Here is a 17,048-nt window from a genome sequence, read left to right as displayed (position 1 = left end):
CACTGCTGTCATCCATCATCAGAGACCCCCACCACCCAGGCCATGCTCTCTTCTCACTGCTGTCATCAGGGACCCCCACCACCCAGGCCATGCTCTCTTCTCACTGCTGCCATCAGGGACCCCCACCACCCAGGCCATGCTCTCTTCTCACTGCTGCCATCAGGGACCCCCAGAACCCAGGCCACGCTCTCTTCTCACTGCTGTCATCCATCATCAGGGACCCCCACCACTCAGGCCACGCTCTCTTCTCACTGCTGTCATCCATCATCAGGGACCCCCACCACCCAGGCCACGCTCTCTTCTCACTGCTGCCATCAGGGACCCCCACCACCCAGGCCATGCTCCCTTCTCACTGCTGCCATCAGGGACCCCCAGAACCCAGGCCACGCTCTCTTCTCACTGCTGTCATCCATTATCAGGGACCCCCAACACTCAGGCCACGCTCTCTTCTCACTGCTGCCATCAGAGACCCCCACCACCCAGGCCACGCTCTCTTCTCACTGCTGTCATCAGGGACCCCCACCACCCAGGCCATGCTCTCTTCTCACTGCTGTCATCGATCATCAGAGACCCCCACCACCCAGGCCACGCTCTCTTCTCACTGCTGCCATCAGGGACCCCCAGCACCCAGGCCATGCTCTCTTCTCACTGCTGTCATCAGGGACCCCAACCACCCAGGCCATGCTCTCTTCTCACTGCTGTCATCAGGGACCCCCACCACCCAGGCCACGCTCTCTTCTCACTGCTGCCATCAGGGACCCCCAGCACCCAGGCCATGCTCTCTTCTCACTGCTGTCATCAGGGACCCCCACCACCCAGGCAATGCTCTCTTCTCACTGCTGTCATCCATCATCAGGGACCCCCACCACCCAGGCCATGCTCTCTTCTCACTGCTGTCATCAGGGACCCCCAGCACCCGGGCCGTGCTCTCTTCTCACTGCTGTCATCCATCATCAGGGACCCCCACCACCCAGGCCATGATCTCTTCTCACTGCTGTCATCAGGGACCCCCAGCACCCGGGCCGTGCTCTCTTCTCACTGCTGTCATCCATCATCAGGGACCCCCACCACCCAGGCCATGATCTCTTCTCACTGCTGCCATCAGGGACCCCCACCACCCAGGCCATGCTCTCTTCTCACTGCTGTCATCCATCATCAGGGATCCCCACCACCCAGGCCGTGCTCTCTTCTCACTGCTGTCATCCATCATCAGGGACCCCCACCACCCAGGCCATGATCTCTTCTCACTGCTGTCATCAGGGACCCCCACCACCCAGGCCATGCTCTCTTCTCACTGCTGCCATCAGGGACCCCCACCACCCAGGCCATGCTCTCTTCTCACTGCTGCCATCAGGGACCCCCACCACCCAGGCCACGCTCTCTTCTCACTGCTGCCATCAGGGACCCCCAGCACCCAGGCCATGCTCTCTTCTCACTGCTGCCATCAGGGACCCCCAGCACCCAGGCCATGCTCTCTTCTCACTGCTGTCATCAGGGACCCCCACCACCCAGGCCATGCTCTCTTCTCACTGCTGCCATCAGGGACCCCCACCACCCAGGCCACGCTCTCTTCTCACTGCTGTCATCAGGGACCCCCACCACCCAGGCCATGCTCTCTTCTCACTGCTGTCATCCATCATCAGGGACCCCCACCACCCAGGCCATGCTCTCTTCTCACTGCTGCCATCAGGGACCCCCACCACCCAGGCCACGCTCTCTTCTCACTGCTGTCATCAGGGACCCCCACCACCCAGGCCATGCTCTCTTCTCACTGCTGCCATCAGGGACCCCCAGAACCCAGGCCACGCTCTCTTCTCACTGCTGTCATCCATCATCAGGGACCCCCACCACCCAGGCCATGCTCTCTTCTCACTGCTGCCATCAGGGACCCCCACCACCCAGGCCATGCTCTCTTCTCACTGCTGTCATCCATCATCAGGGACCCCCACCACCCAGGCCATGCTCTCTTCTCACTGCTGCCATCAGGGACCCCCACCACCCAGGCCACGCTCTCTTCTCACTGCTGTCATCAGGGACCCCCACCACCCAGGCCATGCTCTCTTCTCACTGCTGCCATCAGGGACCCCCAGAACCCAGGCCACGCTCTCTTCTCACTGCTGTCATCCATCATCAGAGACCCCCACCACCCAGGCCATGCTCTCTTCTCACTGCTGCCATCAGGGACCCCCACCACCCAGGCCACGCTCTCTTCTCACTGCTGCCATCAGGGACCCCCACCACCCAGGCCACGCTCTCTTCTCACTGCTGCCATCAGAGACCCCCACCACCCAGGCCACGCTCTCTTCTCACTGCTGCCATCCATCGTCAGGGACCCCCACCACCCAGGCCATGCTCTCTTCTCACTGCTGTCATCCATCATCAGGGACCCCCCACCACCCAGGGCATGCTCTCTTCTCACTGCTGTCATCCATCATCAGGGACCCCCACCACCCAGGCCATGCTCTCTTCTCACTGCTGTCATCAGGGACCCCCACCACCCAGGCCGTGCTCTCTTCTCACTGCTGTCATCAGGGACCCCCACCACCCAGGCCGTGCTCTCTTCTCACTGCTGTCATCAGGGACCCCCACCACCCAGGCCATGCTCTCTTCTCACTGCTGCCATCCATCGTCAGGGACCCCCACCACCCAGGCCATGCTCTCTTCTCACTGCTGTCATCCATCATCAGGGACCCCCACCACCCAGGGCATGCTCTCTTCTCACTGCTGTCATCCATCATCAGGGACCCCCACCACCCAGGCCATGCTCTCTTCTCACTGCTGTCATCAGGGACCCCCACCACCCAGGCCGTGCTCTCTTCTCACTGCTGTCATCAGGGACCCCCACCACCCAGGCCATGCTCTCTTCCCACTGCTGTCATCAGGGACCCCCACCACCCAGGCCGTGCTCTCTTCTCACTGCTGTCATCAGGGACCCCCACCACCCAGGCCGTGCTCTCTTCTCACTGCTGTCATCAGGGACCCCCACCACCCAGGCCATGCTCTCTTCCCACTGCTGTCATCAGGGACCCCCACCACCCAGCCCATGCTCTCTTCTCACTGCTGTCATCAGGGACCCCCCACCACCCAGGCCGTGCTGTCTTCCCACTGCGGCCATCAGGGACCCCCACCACCCAGGCCATGCTCTCTTCTCACTGCTGCCATCAGGGACCCCCAGCACCCAGGCCGTGCTCTCTTCTCACTGCTGTCATCAGGGACCCCCACCACCCGGGCCGTGCTCTCTTCTCACTGCTGTCATCCATCATCAGGGACCCCCACCACCCAGGCCATGCTCTCTTCTCACTGCTGCCATCAGGGACCCCCAGAACCCAGGCCACGCTCTCTTCTCACTGCTGCCATCAGGGACCCCCACCACCCAGGCCATGCTCTCTTATCACTGTTGCCATCAGGGACCCCCAACACCCAGGCCATGCTCTCTTCTCACTGCTGTCATCAGGGACCCCCACCACCCAGGCCATGCTCTCTTCTCACTGCTGTCATCAGGGACCCCCACCACCCAGGCCATGCTCTCTTCTCACTGCTGTCATCAGGGACCCCCACCACCCAGGCCATGCTCTCTTCTCACTGCTGCCATCAGGGACCCCCACCACCCGGATCACGCTCTCTCCTCACTGCTGTCATCCATCATCAGGGACCCCACCACCCAGGCCATGCTCTCTTCTCACTGCTGTCATCCATCATCAGGGACCCCCACCACCCAGGCCATGCTCTCTTCTCACTGCTGTCATCAGGGACCCCCACCACCCAGGCCATGCTCTCTTCTCACTGCTGTCATCAGGGACCCCCACCACCCAGGCCACGCTCTCTTCTCACTGCTGTCATCAGGGACCCCCACCACCCAGGCCATGCTCTCTTCTCACTGCTGCCATCAGGGACCCCCACCACCCAGGCCATGCTCTCTTCTCACTGCTGCCATCAGGGACCCCCACCACCCAGGCCACGCTCTCTTCTCACTGCTGCCATCAGGGACCCCCAGCACCCAGGCCATGCTCTCTTCTCACTGCTGCCATCAGGGACCCCCAGCACCCAGGCCATGCTCTCTTCTCACTGCTGTCATCAGGGACCCCCACCACCCAGGCCATGCTCTCTTCTCACTGCTGCCATCAGGGACCCCCACCACCCAGGCCACGCTCTCTTCTCACTGCTGTCATCAGGGACCCCCACCACCCAGGCCATGCTCTCTTCTCACTGCTGTCATCCATCATCAGGGACCCCCACCACCCAGGCCATGCTCTCTTCTCACTGCTGCCATCAGGGACCCCCACCACCCAGGCCACGCTCTCTTCTCACTGCTGTCATCAGGGACCCCCACCACCCAGGCCATGCTCTCTTCTCACTGCTGCCATCAGGGACCCCCAGAACCCAGGCCACGCTCTCTTCTCACTGCTGTCATCCATCATCAGGGACCCCCACCACCCAGGCCATGCTCTCTTCTCACTGCTGCCATCAGGGACCCCCACCACCCAGGCCATGCTCTCTTCTCACTGCTGTCATCCATCATCAGGGACCCCCACCACCCAGGCCATGCTCTCTTCTCACTGCTGCCATCAGGGACCCCCCACCACCCAGGCCACGCTCTCTTCTCACTGCTGTCATCAGGGACCCCCACCACCCAGGCCATGCTCTCTTCTCACTGCTGCCATCAGGGACCCCCAGAACCCAGGCCACGCTCTCTTCTCACTGCTGTCATCCATCATCAGAGACCCCCACCACCCAGGCCATGCTCTCTTCTCACTGCTGCCATCAGGGACCCCCACCACCCAGGCCACGCTCTCTTCTCACTGCTGCCATCAGGGACCCCCACCACCCAGGCCACGCTCTCTTCTCACTGCTGCCATCAGAGACCCCCACCACCCAGGCCACGCTCTCTTCTCACTGCTGCCATCCATCGTCAGGGACCCCCACCACCCAGGCCATGCTCTCTTCTCACTGCTGTCATCCATCATCAGGGACCCCCACCACCCAGGGCATGCTCTCTTCTCACTGCTGTCATCCATCATCAGGGACCCCCACCACCCAGGCCATGCTCTCTTCTCACTGCTGTCATCAGGGACCCCCACCACCCAGGCCGTGCTCTCTTCTCACTGCTGTCATCAGGGACCCCCACCACCCAGGCCGTGCTCTCTTCTCACTGCTGTCATCAGGGACCCCCACCACCCAGGCCATGCTCTCTTCTCACTGCTGCCATCCATCGTCAGGGACCCCCACCACCCAGGCCATGCTCTCTTCTCACTGCTGTCATCCATCATCAGGGACCCCCACCACCCAGGGCATGCTCTCTTCTCACTGCTGTCATCCATCATCAGGGACCCCCACCACCCAGGCCATGCTCTCTTCTCACTGCTGTCATCAGGGACCCCCACCACCCAGGCCGTGCTCTCTTCTCACTGCTGTCATCAGGGACCCCCACCACCCAGGCCATGCTCTCTTCCCACTGCTGTCATCAGGGACCCCCACCACCCAGGCCGTGCTCTCTTCTCACTGCTGTCATCAGGGACCCCCACCACCCAGGCCGTGCTCTCTTCTCACTGCTGTCATCAGGGACCCCCCACCACCCAGGCCATGCTCTCTTCCCACTGCTGTCATCAGGGACCCCCACCACCCAGCCCATGCTCTCTTCTCACTGCTGTCATCAGGGACCCCCACCACCCAGGCCGTGCTGTCTTCCCACTGCGGCCATCAGGGACCCCCACCACCCAGGCCATGCTCTCTTCTCACTGCTGCCATCAGGGACCCCCAGCACCCAGGCCGTGCTCTCTTCTCACTGCTGTCATCAGGGACCCCCACCACCCGGGCCGTGCTCTCTTCTCACTGCTGTCATCCATCATCAGGGACCCCCACCACCCAGGCCATGCTCTCTTCTCACTGCTGCCATCAGGGACCCCCAGAACCCAGGCCACGCTCTCTTCTCACTGCTGCCATCAGGGACCCCCACCACCCAGGCCATGCTCTCTTATCACTGTTGCCATCAGGGACCCCCAACACCCAGGCCATGCTCTCTTCTCACTGCTGTCATCAGGGACCCCCACCACCCAGGCCATGCTCTCTTCTCACTGCTGTCATCAGGGACCCCCACCACCCAGGCCATGCTCTCTTCTCACTGCTGTCATCAGGGACCCCCACCACCCAGGCCATGCTCTCTTCTCACTGCTGCCATCAGGGACCCCCACCACCCGGATCACGCTCTCTCCTCACTGCTGTCATCCATCATCAGGGACCCCACCACCCAGGCCATGCTCTCTTCTCACTGCTGTCATCCATCATCAGGGACCCCCACCACCCAGGCCATGCTCTCTTCTCACTGCTGTCATCAGGGACCCCCACCACCCAGGCCATGCTCTCTTCTCACTGCTGTCATCAGGGACCCCCACCACCCAGGCCATGCTCTCTTCTCACTGCTGCCATCAGGGACCCCCACCACCCGGATCACGCTCTCTCCTCACTGCTGTCATCCATCATCAGGGACCCCACCACCCAGGCCATGCTCTCTTCTCACTGCTGCCATCAGGGACCCCCACCACCCAGGCCATGCTCTCTTCTCACTGCTGCCATCAGGGACCCCCACCACCCAGGCCACGCTCTCTTCTCACTGCTGCCATCCATTGTCAGGGACCCCCACCACCCAGGCCACGCTCTCTTCTCACTGCTGTCATCAGTGACCCCCACCACCCAGGCCATGCTCTCTTCTCACTGCTGTCATCCATCATCAGGGACCCCCCACCACCCAGGCCATGCTCTCTTCTCACTGCTGCCATCAGGGACCCCCACCACCCGGGCCGTGCTCTCTTCTCACTGCTGTCATCCATCATCAGGGACCCCCACCACCCAGGCCATGCTCTCTTCTCACTGCTGCCATCAGGAGGAAGGTACAGGAGCCTCAGGTCTCAGCCATCAGGCTCTTAAACCTAGGGCAGTATAGGAGACACAGGTTCAATTCCCACGGCTGCCTGTAAGGAGTTTGTGTGTTCTCCCTGTGACTGTGTGACTTTCCTCTGGGTGCTCCAGTTCCCTCCTACGGTCCAAAGACGTACCAATATGTAGGTTAATTGGTCATTGTAAATTGTCCTGTGATTAGGGCAATGTGGTTGGAACAGCTGCAAGGCCTGTTCCATAACTCGTCTTCCCTCGCCCCGTCACTGAACCATTCCCACAACCTATGGACTGACTCTCAAGGACTCTTCATCTCATATTCTTCATATTTATTAGGACATTGAAAATTTACAACGCATTACATGCCCTTCGGCCCACAAAGTTGTGCCGACCATGTAACCTACTCAAGAAACTGCTTAGAATTTTCCTGCCACATAGATCTCTAATTTTCTAAGCTCCATGTACCTATCCAGGAGTCTCTTAAAAGACCTTATTGTATCCACCTCCACCACCATCACCAGCAGTGCATTCCACACACCCACCAGTCTCTGTGTGAAAAACTTACCCCTCACATCCTTATAACTACTTCCAAGCACCTTAAAAGTATGCCCCCTCATTTTAGCCATTTCAGCCCTGGGAAAAAGCCTCTGACTATCCACACAATCAATGCCTCTCATCATCTTGTACACCTCTAACAGGTCACCTCTCATCCTCCGTTGCTCCAAGGAAAAAGGCCAAATTCACTCAACCTATTCTCATAAGGCATGCTCTCCAGTTCAGGCAAATTCCTTGTAAATCTCCTCAGCACTCTCGCTATAGCATTCACATCTTTCCTGTAGTGAGGTGACCAGAACTGAACACAGTACTCCAAGAGGGGTGTGACCAAGGTCTTATATAGCTGTAACATTACATTGTGGCTCTTGAATCAATCCCATGGTTGATGAAGGTCAACACACCAAACACCTTCTTAACCACACAGCAGCAGCTTTGAGTGTCATATGGACATAGACCCCATGTCTTCCACACTGCCAAGAGTTTTACCATTAATATTATATTCTGTCTTCAAATTTGACCTACTGAAATGAACCACTTCACACTTATCTGGGTAGAACTCCATCTGCCACTTCTCAGCCCAGTTCTGCATCCTATCAATGTCCCTCTGTAACCTCTGACAACCCTCCACACTATTCACAACACCTCCAATTTTTGTGTCATCAGCAAACTTACTAACCCATCCTTCTACTTCCTCATTCAGGTCATTTATAAAAATCACAAAGAGGAAGGTTCCGGAACAGATCCCTGTGGAACACCACTGGTTACCGATCTCCATGCAGAATACAAACCATCCACAACCACCCTTTGCCAGTTCTGGATCCACAAAGGAAGGTCTCCTTGGATCCCATGCCTCCTTACTTTCTGAATGAGCTTTACATGGGGAACCTTATCAGATGCCTTACTGAAATCCATATACACTACACACACCACTCTGCCTTCATCAATGTGTTTTGTTACATCCTCAAAGAATTCAATCAGGCTCATAAGGCCCTTGACAAAGCCATGTTGACTATCCCTAATCAGATTAGTGTCTCCAAATGCTCATAAATCCTGCCTCTCAGGCTCTTCTCCAACAACTTGCAAGACTCACTGGTCTATAATTTCCAGGGATATCTCTTCTCCTTTTCTTGAACAAGGGAATAACATTTGCAACCTTCCAATCTTATGGTACTTATTCCGTCCTTATCTACTCCTCGATGTCACTGTTACTATTGGGTGGTCTATAAAAACACTCAGTAGAGTTATTGACCCCATCCTGTTCCCAACTTTCAGCCACAGAGACTCTGTAGACAATCCCTCCATGTCTTCCTCCTTTTCTGCAGCCATGACACTATCTCTGATCAGCAGGGCCTTGGCCCCACCTCTTTTGCCTCCCTCCCTGTCCTTTCTGAAACATCTAAAACCCAGCACATTCAGCAGCCATTCCTAAAACTGACTCAGTACCTCCCATCTAGAACAAAGAATATTTCAGCACAGTACAAGCCCTTCAGCCCACAACGTGCCAATGTTGTAACCGACTCTAGCCCTTCCCTCCCACTTAGCCCCCAATTTTTCCATCATCCATGTGCCTATCCAAGACTCTTTTGAATGTTCCTATGTATAGATGTCCTTGATGGCGCAGAGGGATGCTGGAAAAGGGCCAGTAACATCGTGAAGCAGCCCAGCCACCCTGCTCATGGACTGTTTGTCCCACTCCCATCAGGAAGGAGGCCATGCAGCATCCTCACCAGGCCTATCAGACTCAAAAACAGTTACTTTTCCCAAGCAGTGAGTCTGATCAACACCTCCACCCACTGACCCACCCCTCCACACCCCCAGCCACCAGTACTTTATCATTTCCTGTCAGAGTCACCTTACGTAAAGACACTCCTGTGTCTAGTGTCACTTTATGGACGTACAATCAATCTGTGTATATAAGCCATCTTATGTATTTATATATATTATTTTCTTTATTGTGTTTTTTTGTGCTGCATTGGGTCTGGAGTAACAACGATTTCATTCTCTTTTATACATGTGTACCAAAATGACATTCAACAATCTTGAATCTAATATATCTGCTCTACCACCACCCCTGGTCCCCCACATCTACCACGCTTGGTGTAACAAGACCATAAGATATAGGAGCAGAATTAGGCCACTTGGCACATTGAGTCTGCTTCGCCATTTCATCATGGCTGATCATTTTCTCAGCCCTAGTCTCCTGGCTTCTCCCTGTAACCTTTCACGCCCTGACTAATCAAGAATCATCAACCTCTGCCTTAAATATACCCAATGACTTGGCCTCCACAGCTGTCTGTGGCAATGAATTCCACAGATTCACCACCCTCTGGCTGAAGAAATTCCTCTTCATCTCCGTTCTAAAAGGATGCTCCTCTTTTCTGAGGCTGTGTCCTCTCTGGTCCTTGACTCTTCCACCACTGGAAACATCCTCTTCACATCCACTTTAACAAAGCTTTTCAATCAGGTCACCCCTCATTCTGAATTCTAGTGAACACAGGCTCAAAACCATCAAACACTCTTCATATGACAAGCCAGTCAATCCTGGAATTATTTCTGTGAACCTCCTTTAAACACTCTCCAGTTTCAGCACATCCTTTCTAAGATAAAACTCCAAGTGAGGCCTCCCCAGTGGTTTTAAACTCTCAACATTACACTCTTGTATTTATATTCTAGTCCTCTTGAAATGAATGCTAACATCACATTTGCCTTTCTCACCATAGACTCGACCTGCAAATTAACCTTTAGCGAATCCTGCACAAGGACTCCCAAGTCCCTTTGTACCTCAGGTTTTTAAATGTTCTCTCAATTTAGAAAATAGATTATCTTTTTATTCCTTCTAACAAAGTGCATGACCACACACTTCCTGTTACTGTATTCCATCTGCCACTTCTTTGCCCATTCTCCTAATCTAAGTTCTTCTGTAGCCTCTCTACTTCCTCAGAACTACTTGCTCCTCCACCTGTCTTTATATCATCTGCAAACTTTGCAACAAAGTCATCAATTCTGTCATCCAAGTCATTGACGTATGACTTAAAAAGGAGTGGTTCCAACACAAACCCCAGTGGAACATCACTAGTCACCGGCAGCCAACCAGAAAAGGCTCCTTTTATTCCCACTCGCTGCCTCCTGACAATCAGCCAATACCCCATCCATGCTACACACACAAAATGCTGGTGGAACTGTTACGAAGGATGAACAGCTCTGTTGGGCAGAAGGGTGCAGAGTTGCCCATGCCCCTCCCCCGGGAGATTCGCAAACCGTTACCGTTGCTATGCTGCTAATGAGAGAGAGAGATGAGGGGAAAACATGCTGGAATTGGAACATCTGCTACAGATAAGAGAGAGATACAGAAGGGGGAGAGAGGCTTGTTGACTCACCATATTATGACTTCTGAAAGACTTATGGCTTCTGAGAGGATTGTTTACCTTATACCATTCTGCTCATTAAAATTCCTCAGTGGAGCCAGAGTGGGCTGGTTTGATGGACTAAGCCATTCAAAACTGATTGACACCCGAGACCCTGTGAGTAGGGATAAAAGTGAGGTCTGGGGAGACACCCTTCAGACACACCAGGAGACACACTAGTGAGCACTGCTTGAGTGTTGGAACCCACGTGAAGGTGTGGGGCATCGGAGACCGAACAAAGGATCGGTCAGTTTAACTCAGTGTTATAGCAGGGCCGGTGGGGGCTTGTGTGTGTGTGTGTCCGCCCTTGCCTGGGTGACGAGTCCACCACAGAAGAACGGTCTAGCTGAAGGACAGAGGGGTCATACCTGAATGGCCACAACACATCGACGGATCAAGAATGCAAAGGAAGGTTTGCCTGACTGTAGATGTTACTGCTCACTCGCTCACTCTCTCTCTCTCCAACGACAACACAACCACCAACATCTACCTCAGCACGTATGAACTGAACTGAACTGAACTTTATATTCACATATGACAATTCATTATCCCCTAGACATCGATAGAGCTTGTTTATTATTGATTATTATTATACCCACACTTTTAGGTTTAGTATTGCTAACGTGTATTATCTATATATTCGCATTGTTGATATTGATTTGGGTATTTTACTAATAAACACTGTTTGAAAATAGTACCACCAGATTCTTCTATCTTTGCTGGTTAGACACCCAGTTACGGGGTACGTAACAGAATACAGCAGGCCAGGCAGCATCTATAGGAAGAAGCACTGTCGACGTTTCGGGCCGAGACCCTTCATCAGTCCTGACAAAGGGTCTCGGCCCGAAACGTCGATAGTGTTTCTCCCTATAGATGCTGCCTGGCCTGCTGTGTTCCACCAGCATTTTGTGTGTGTTGTTTCAATTTCCAGCATCTGCAGATTTCCTCATGTTTGCCCCATCCACGCTAGTGTCTTTCCATGGGAATCTTGTCAAATGGAACTGCCTCTACCATCACCCCAGATATTCCACACACCCACCTCTCTCTGTGCCTCTACCATCACCCCAGATATTTCACACACCCACCTCTCTCTGTGCCTCTACCATCACCCCAGATATTCCACACACCCACCTCTCTCTGTGCCTCTACCATCACCCCAGATATTTCACACACCCACCTCTCTCTGTGCCTCTATCATCACCCCAGATATTTCACACACCCACCTCTCTCTGTGCCTCTATCATCACCCCAGATATTTCACACACCCACCTCTCTCTGTGCCTCTACCATCACCCCAGATATTTCACACACCCACCTCTCTCTGTGCCTCTACCATCACCCCAGATATTCCACACACCCACCTCTCTCTGTGCCTCTACCATCACCCCAGATATTTCACACACCCACCTCTCTCTGTGCCTCTATCATCACCCCAGATATTTCACACACCCACCTCTCTCTGTGCCTCTACCATCACCCCAGATATTCCACACACCCACCTCTCTCTGTGCCTCTACCATCACCCCAGATATTTCACACACCCACCTCTCTCTGTGCCTCTATCATCACCCCAGATATTTCACACACCCACCTCTCTCTGTGCCTCTACCATCACCCCAGATATTTCACACACCCACCTCTCTCCTTGCCTCTACCATCACCCCAGATATTCCACACACCCAACTCTCTCTGTGCCTCTATCATCACCCCAGATATTCCACACACCCACCTCTCTCTGTGCCTCTACCATCACCCCAGATATTTCACACACCCACCTCTCTCTGTGCCTCTACCATCACCCCAGATATTTCACACACCCACCTCTCTCTGTGCCTCTACCATCACCCCAGATATTCCACACACCCACCTCTCTCTGTGCCTCTACCACCTACCCTGGTTCCACACATCCTCCACTCTCTTTGTAAAAAAACTACCTCTGACACCACTCCAATCACTATAAAATTATGCCCTTTGTATTAGCCATTTCCACCCTGTCCACACAATCTATCGTCACCTCTCGTCCTCCTTCACTCCAGAGACAAAAGCCCCCGATCGCTCAACCTTTCCCATGACATGTAAATCTCCTCTGCACCCTCTAAAGTTCCACATTCTTCCTGTAACAAAGTGACCAGAACTGAACACAATATTTCAAGCATAGTCTAACCAGGGTTTTATAGAGCATTAGCTGTAAATGGTGTTCATTCACACATTGCCCATCAGCCCCTTGGTTATGCATAGATTCAATTTCTCATTTTCATCTTCCTTTCAGACCTGTTCCCTCCTCTTGTTGAATCACAGAGTTATAGAACACTGCATTAGGCCAGTCCTACCAAAGTGCAACACCTCACACTTGTCTGATTAAATTCCATCTGCCATTTTTCAGCCCCTTTTTCTTGCTGGTTCAGATCCTGCTGCAAACCACGAGTCTTTTTCTGTCTACTATGCTCCCAATCATGGTGTCATCTGCAAATTTGCTGATCCAGTTCACCAATATCTTCAAATTACTGATATACATGATAAGCAAAAATCAGCACCAATCTCACCTGGTCCAGGAACACCACTGGGATTGTGAAACGGGCCCAGCAGAAATTGCACTTTCTGAGGAAACTTAAACAAGCATCACTCCCCACTAACATCTTAACTATATTCTACAGTTGAGCGTGTGCTGACATTTTGCATCACAACCTGGTACTCCAGCTGCAGTGCTGCCGACAAAAAAGCCTTGCAGAGGGTGGTTAGGGGAGCAGAGAAGGTTATTGGGGTCTCCCTACCTTCTGTACAAGACCTCTTTCAGAGTCGATGCCTCCAGAAGACACAGTACATCATTAAAGACCCCTCAGACCCTCTCCGTAAACTGTTTGTTCTTCTACCATCAGGCAAACGTTACAGGAGCATCGAAACTAAAACCACAAGGCTACTAAACAGCTTCCTCCCACAGGCAGTCCAGACTGCTAAATAGCTGCTCTACCTGACTCTGCTTTGGACACTTTTAACTTGCACTGGACACTTACAACTTGATTTTAACCGGCATGTGGCTGTTGTGTTTTACTATTTATTGTTGTGTTTACTATTTGTTGTGTTTGTTATGTTATGATTGCACTTGCCCCTGGGAAACGCTGTCTCATTCTGCCCTGCAGAGCTGATGTATGGTTGGAATGACAATAAACTTTTTGAATCTCGAATCTTTATCTTGAATCCCTATGGCACTCCACTAGTCACAGGCCTCCAGTCAGAGAGGCTACTCTCTGCAAACAGTCTCTGGCTTCTCCCACAAACCCAATTTGTTACTTCATCCTGACTGCCAAATGACTGGAACTTCCTGAATCAAAGTCCACATAGATAACATCCACTGTCTTGGCCTCATCAACCTTCTTGATAGCTTTCTCAAAAAAAAACCTAAGATTGGTTATCCATGACTTCCCACACACAAAGCCATGCTGACTATCCTTAATCAGATGCATTTCTCATATTCCTCAAGTGCCTCTTTGTTCCTGCTCGCCTTCACCTACTATACACCGCCTTTTTCATAAAATTTCCTCCTTACCTCTGTTCTAAAGGGTCACCCCCTCATTTTTAAGGCTGTGCCCTCTATTTCAGGACACCCCCACCATAGGAAACATCCTCTCCACACCCACCCATCCTTTCAACATTCAGTAGGTTTCAATGAGATCCCCAACCCCCCACGCATTCTTCAAAATTCCAGTGAGTACAGGCCCAAAACTGCCAAAAGTTCCTCATAAGTTAACCACTTCATTCCCAGAACCATCCTCGTGAACCTTCACTGGACCTTCTCCAATGACAACACAGGCTTTCTGAGATATGGAGCCCAAACGGTTGGGAATACTCTAAGTGCAGCCTGACTAGTGTCTTATAAAGGCTCAGCATTATCTTGTATATTCTATTCCCCTTGAAATAAATGTCAACATTGTATTTGCCTTCTTTACCACCGACTCAACCTGTAAGTTAATCTTCTGGGAGTCTTGCACAAGGACTCCCAAGTCCCCCGTACCTCTGATGTTTGAACCACTTGCCCATTTAGATAACAACCTGCATTATTGTTCATTTTACCAAAATGCATTATCATACATTTCCACTTTTTTGCCCATTCTTCCAATTTGTCTAAGTCCTGCTACAATTGCATTGCTTCCTCAGCACTACCTACCCCTCCACCTATCTTCGTATTATCTGCAAACTTTACCACAAAGCCATCAATTCCATTATCTAAATCATTGACAAACAAGGTGAAAAGTAGCAATCCCAATACTGATCCTCAAGGAACACCACTAATCACTGGCAGGCAAACAGAAAAGGACCCCTTTGTTCCCACTCACTGCTTCCTGTCTGTTCACCATTCCTCTATCCATGTCAGTATCTTTCCTGTAACACCATAGGATCCTATCTTGTTAAGCAGCCTCATGTTTGGCACCTCATCAAACGTCGTCTGAAAATCCAAATAAATGACATCCACTGCCTCTCCTTTGTCCACCCTGCTTGTTACTTCCTCAAAGAACTCTAACAGAAACCATGCTGACTTTGACTTATTTTATCATTAGTCTCCAAGTACCCTGAAACCTCATCCTTAATAATAGACTCCAACACTTTCCCAACTACTGATGTTAGGCTAACTGGCCTATAATTTCCTCTCTTTTGCAATCTTCCAGTCCTCTGGGACCATGCCAGAATTGAGTGATTCTTGATAGATCATGACCAATGCATCCATTATCTCTTCAGCAACCTCTCTCAGGCCTCTGGGCTGTAGTCCAACTAGCCCAGATGACTTATCCACCTTAAGACCTTTCAATTTGCCTAGCACTTGTACCTTTGTAATAACAATGGCTCTCACTCCTTTTCCCTGACACTCACAGACCTCTGGCATACTGCTAGTGTCTTCCAGAGTGAAAACAGATGCAAAGTACAGTACCCGTTAAGTTCATCTGCCATTTCTATGTCCCTCGTTAGTATCTCACCAGCATCATTCCCTAGTGGCCCAATATCAACTCTCACTCTTTATATAACTGAAAAATATTTTAATATCCTGCTTTATAATATTGGCTAGTTTGCCCTCATATTTCATCTTTTCCCTTATAGCTTTTTTTCAGTTGCCTTTTGATGGATTTTAAAAGCTTCCTTCCTCATCATCCAAATTCCTACTCACTTTTGCTACCTTATATGCCCTCTCCTTTCACTTCCTTTGTCAACCACAGTTGCCTACCCCTGCCATTTGAGAAAAACTTCTTCTGTGGGACTTATCTATCCTACGCCTTGTGAACTATTCCCAGAAACTTCAGCCGCCTCTGCTTTGCCATCATCCCTGCCAGTATCCTCCTGGACAAGTTCTTTTCTCATGCCTTTGTAATTCCCTTTATTCCATTGCGATACCGATGTTTGAGAGTTATGCTGCTCCCTCTCAAACTGTAGTATGAATTCAATCATATTATGGTCATTGACTTCTAGGGGTTCCTTTACATTAAGCTCCCTAATAAGATTTATTTTTACACAACACCCAATCTAAGGTAGCCTTTAGCATAAACTGATCTAAAAAGCCATCTCATAGGCATTCAACAAATTCCACTTCTTGTGATCTGACACCAACCTGATTTCCCAATTCCCTTGTAATTTGAAATCACCCATTACAATTGTGTCATTACCCTTATTACATGCCTCTTCCAGCTCCCTTTGCAATCTCAACCCCACAGCTTGGCTACTATTTGGAGGCCTATATATGATCCTCTTAATGGTTTTTCTCCCTTTGCAGTTTCTTAACTCCACCCACAAAGATTCAACATTCTCTGACCCAATGCCACCTTCTTTTCAAGAGAATAGTAATTCCATTTCTTTACTAACAGAGGCACACCACTGCCTATGACCTTCTTTCAGCCACGACTCTATGATGCCCTCAATGTCATAATGACCAATCTCTAATTGCACCACAAGTTCATCCACCCTATTCTGAATGCTATGCGCATTTAAAGACAGCACCTCCAGTCCAGGATTCTTTGCCCTTTTGAATTTTGCCTCAGTGGTACAATTTGCTCTGTGCTGTGTCTGCATTTGTGCACAATCATTGGCTTGTCCTTCCTTACATTTGTTTTACACCCATCAGCTCCTTTCTGATACCATCAAAATTCGTCTTTCTCCAATTTAGAATCTCAGCTCGAGGTCCAGACCCATCTTTTGCCATTATTATCTTGAAGCTCATCA

This window comes from Hemitrygon akajei, chromosome 4, assembly GCF_048418815.1.
Source record: "Hemitrygon akajei chromosome 4, sHemAka1.3, whole genome shotgun sequence".
NCBI lineage: Eukaryota > Metazoa > Chordata > Chondrichthyes > Myliobatiformes > Dasyatidae > Hemitrygon > Hemitrygon akajei.
Note: the sequence above shows the minus strand (reverse complement) of the source record.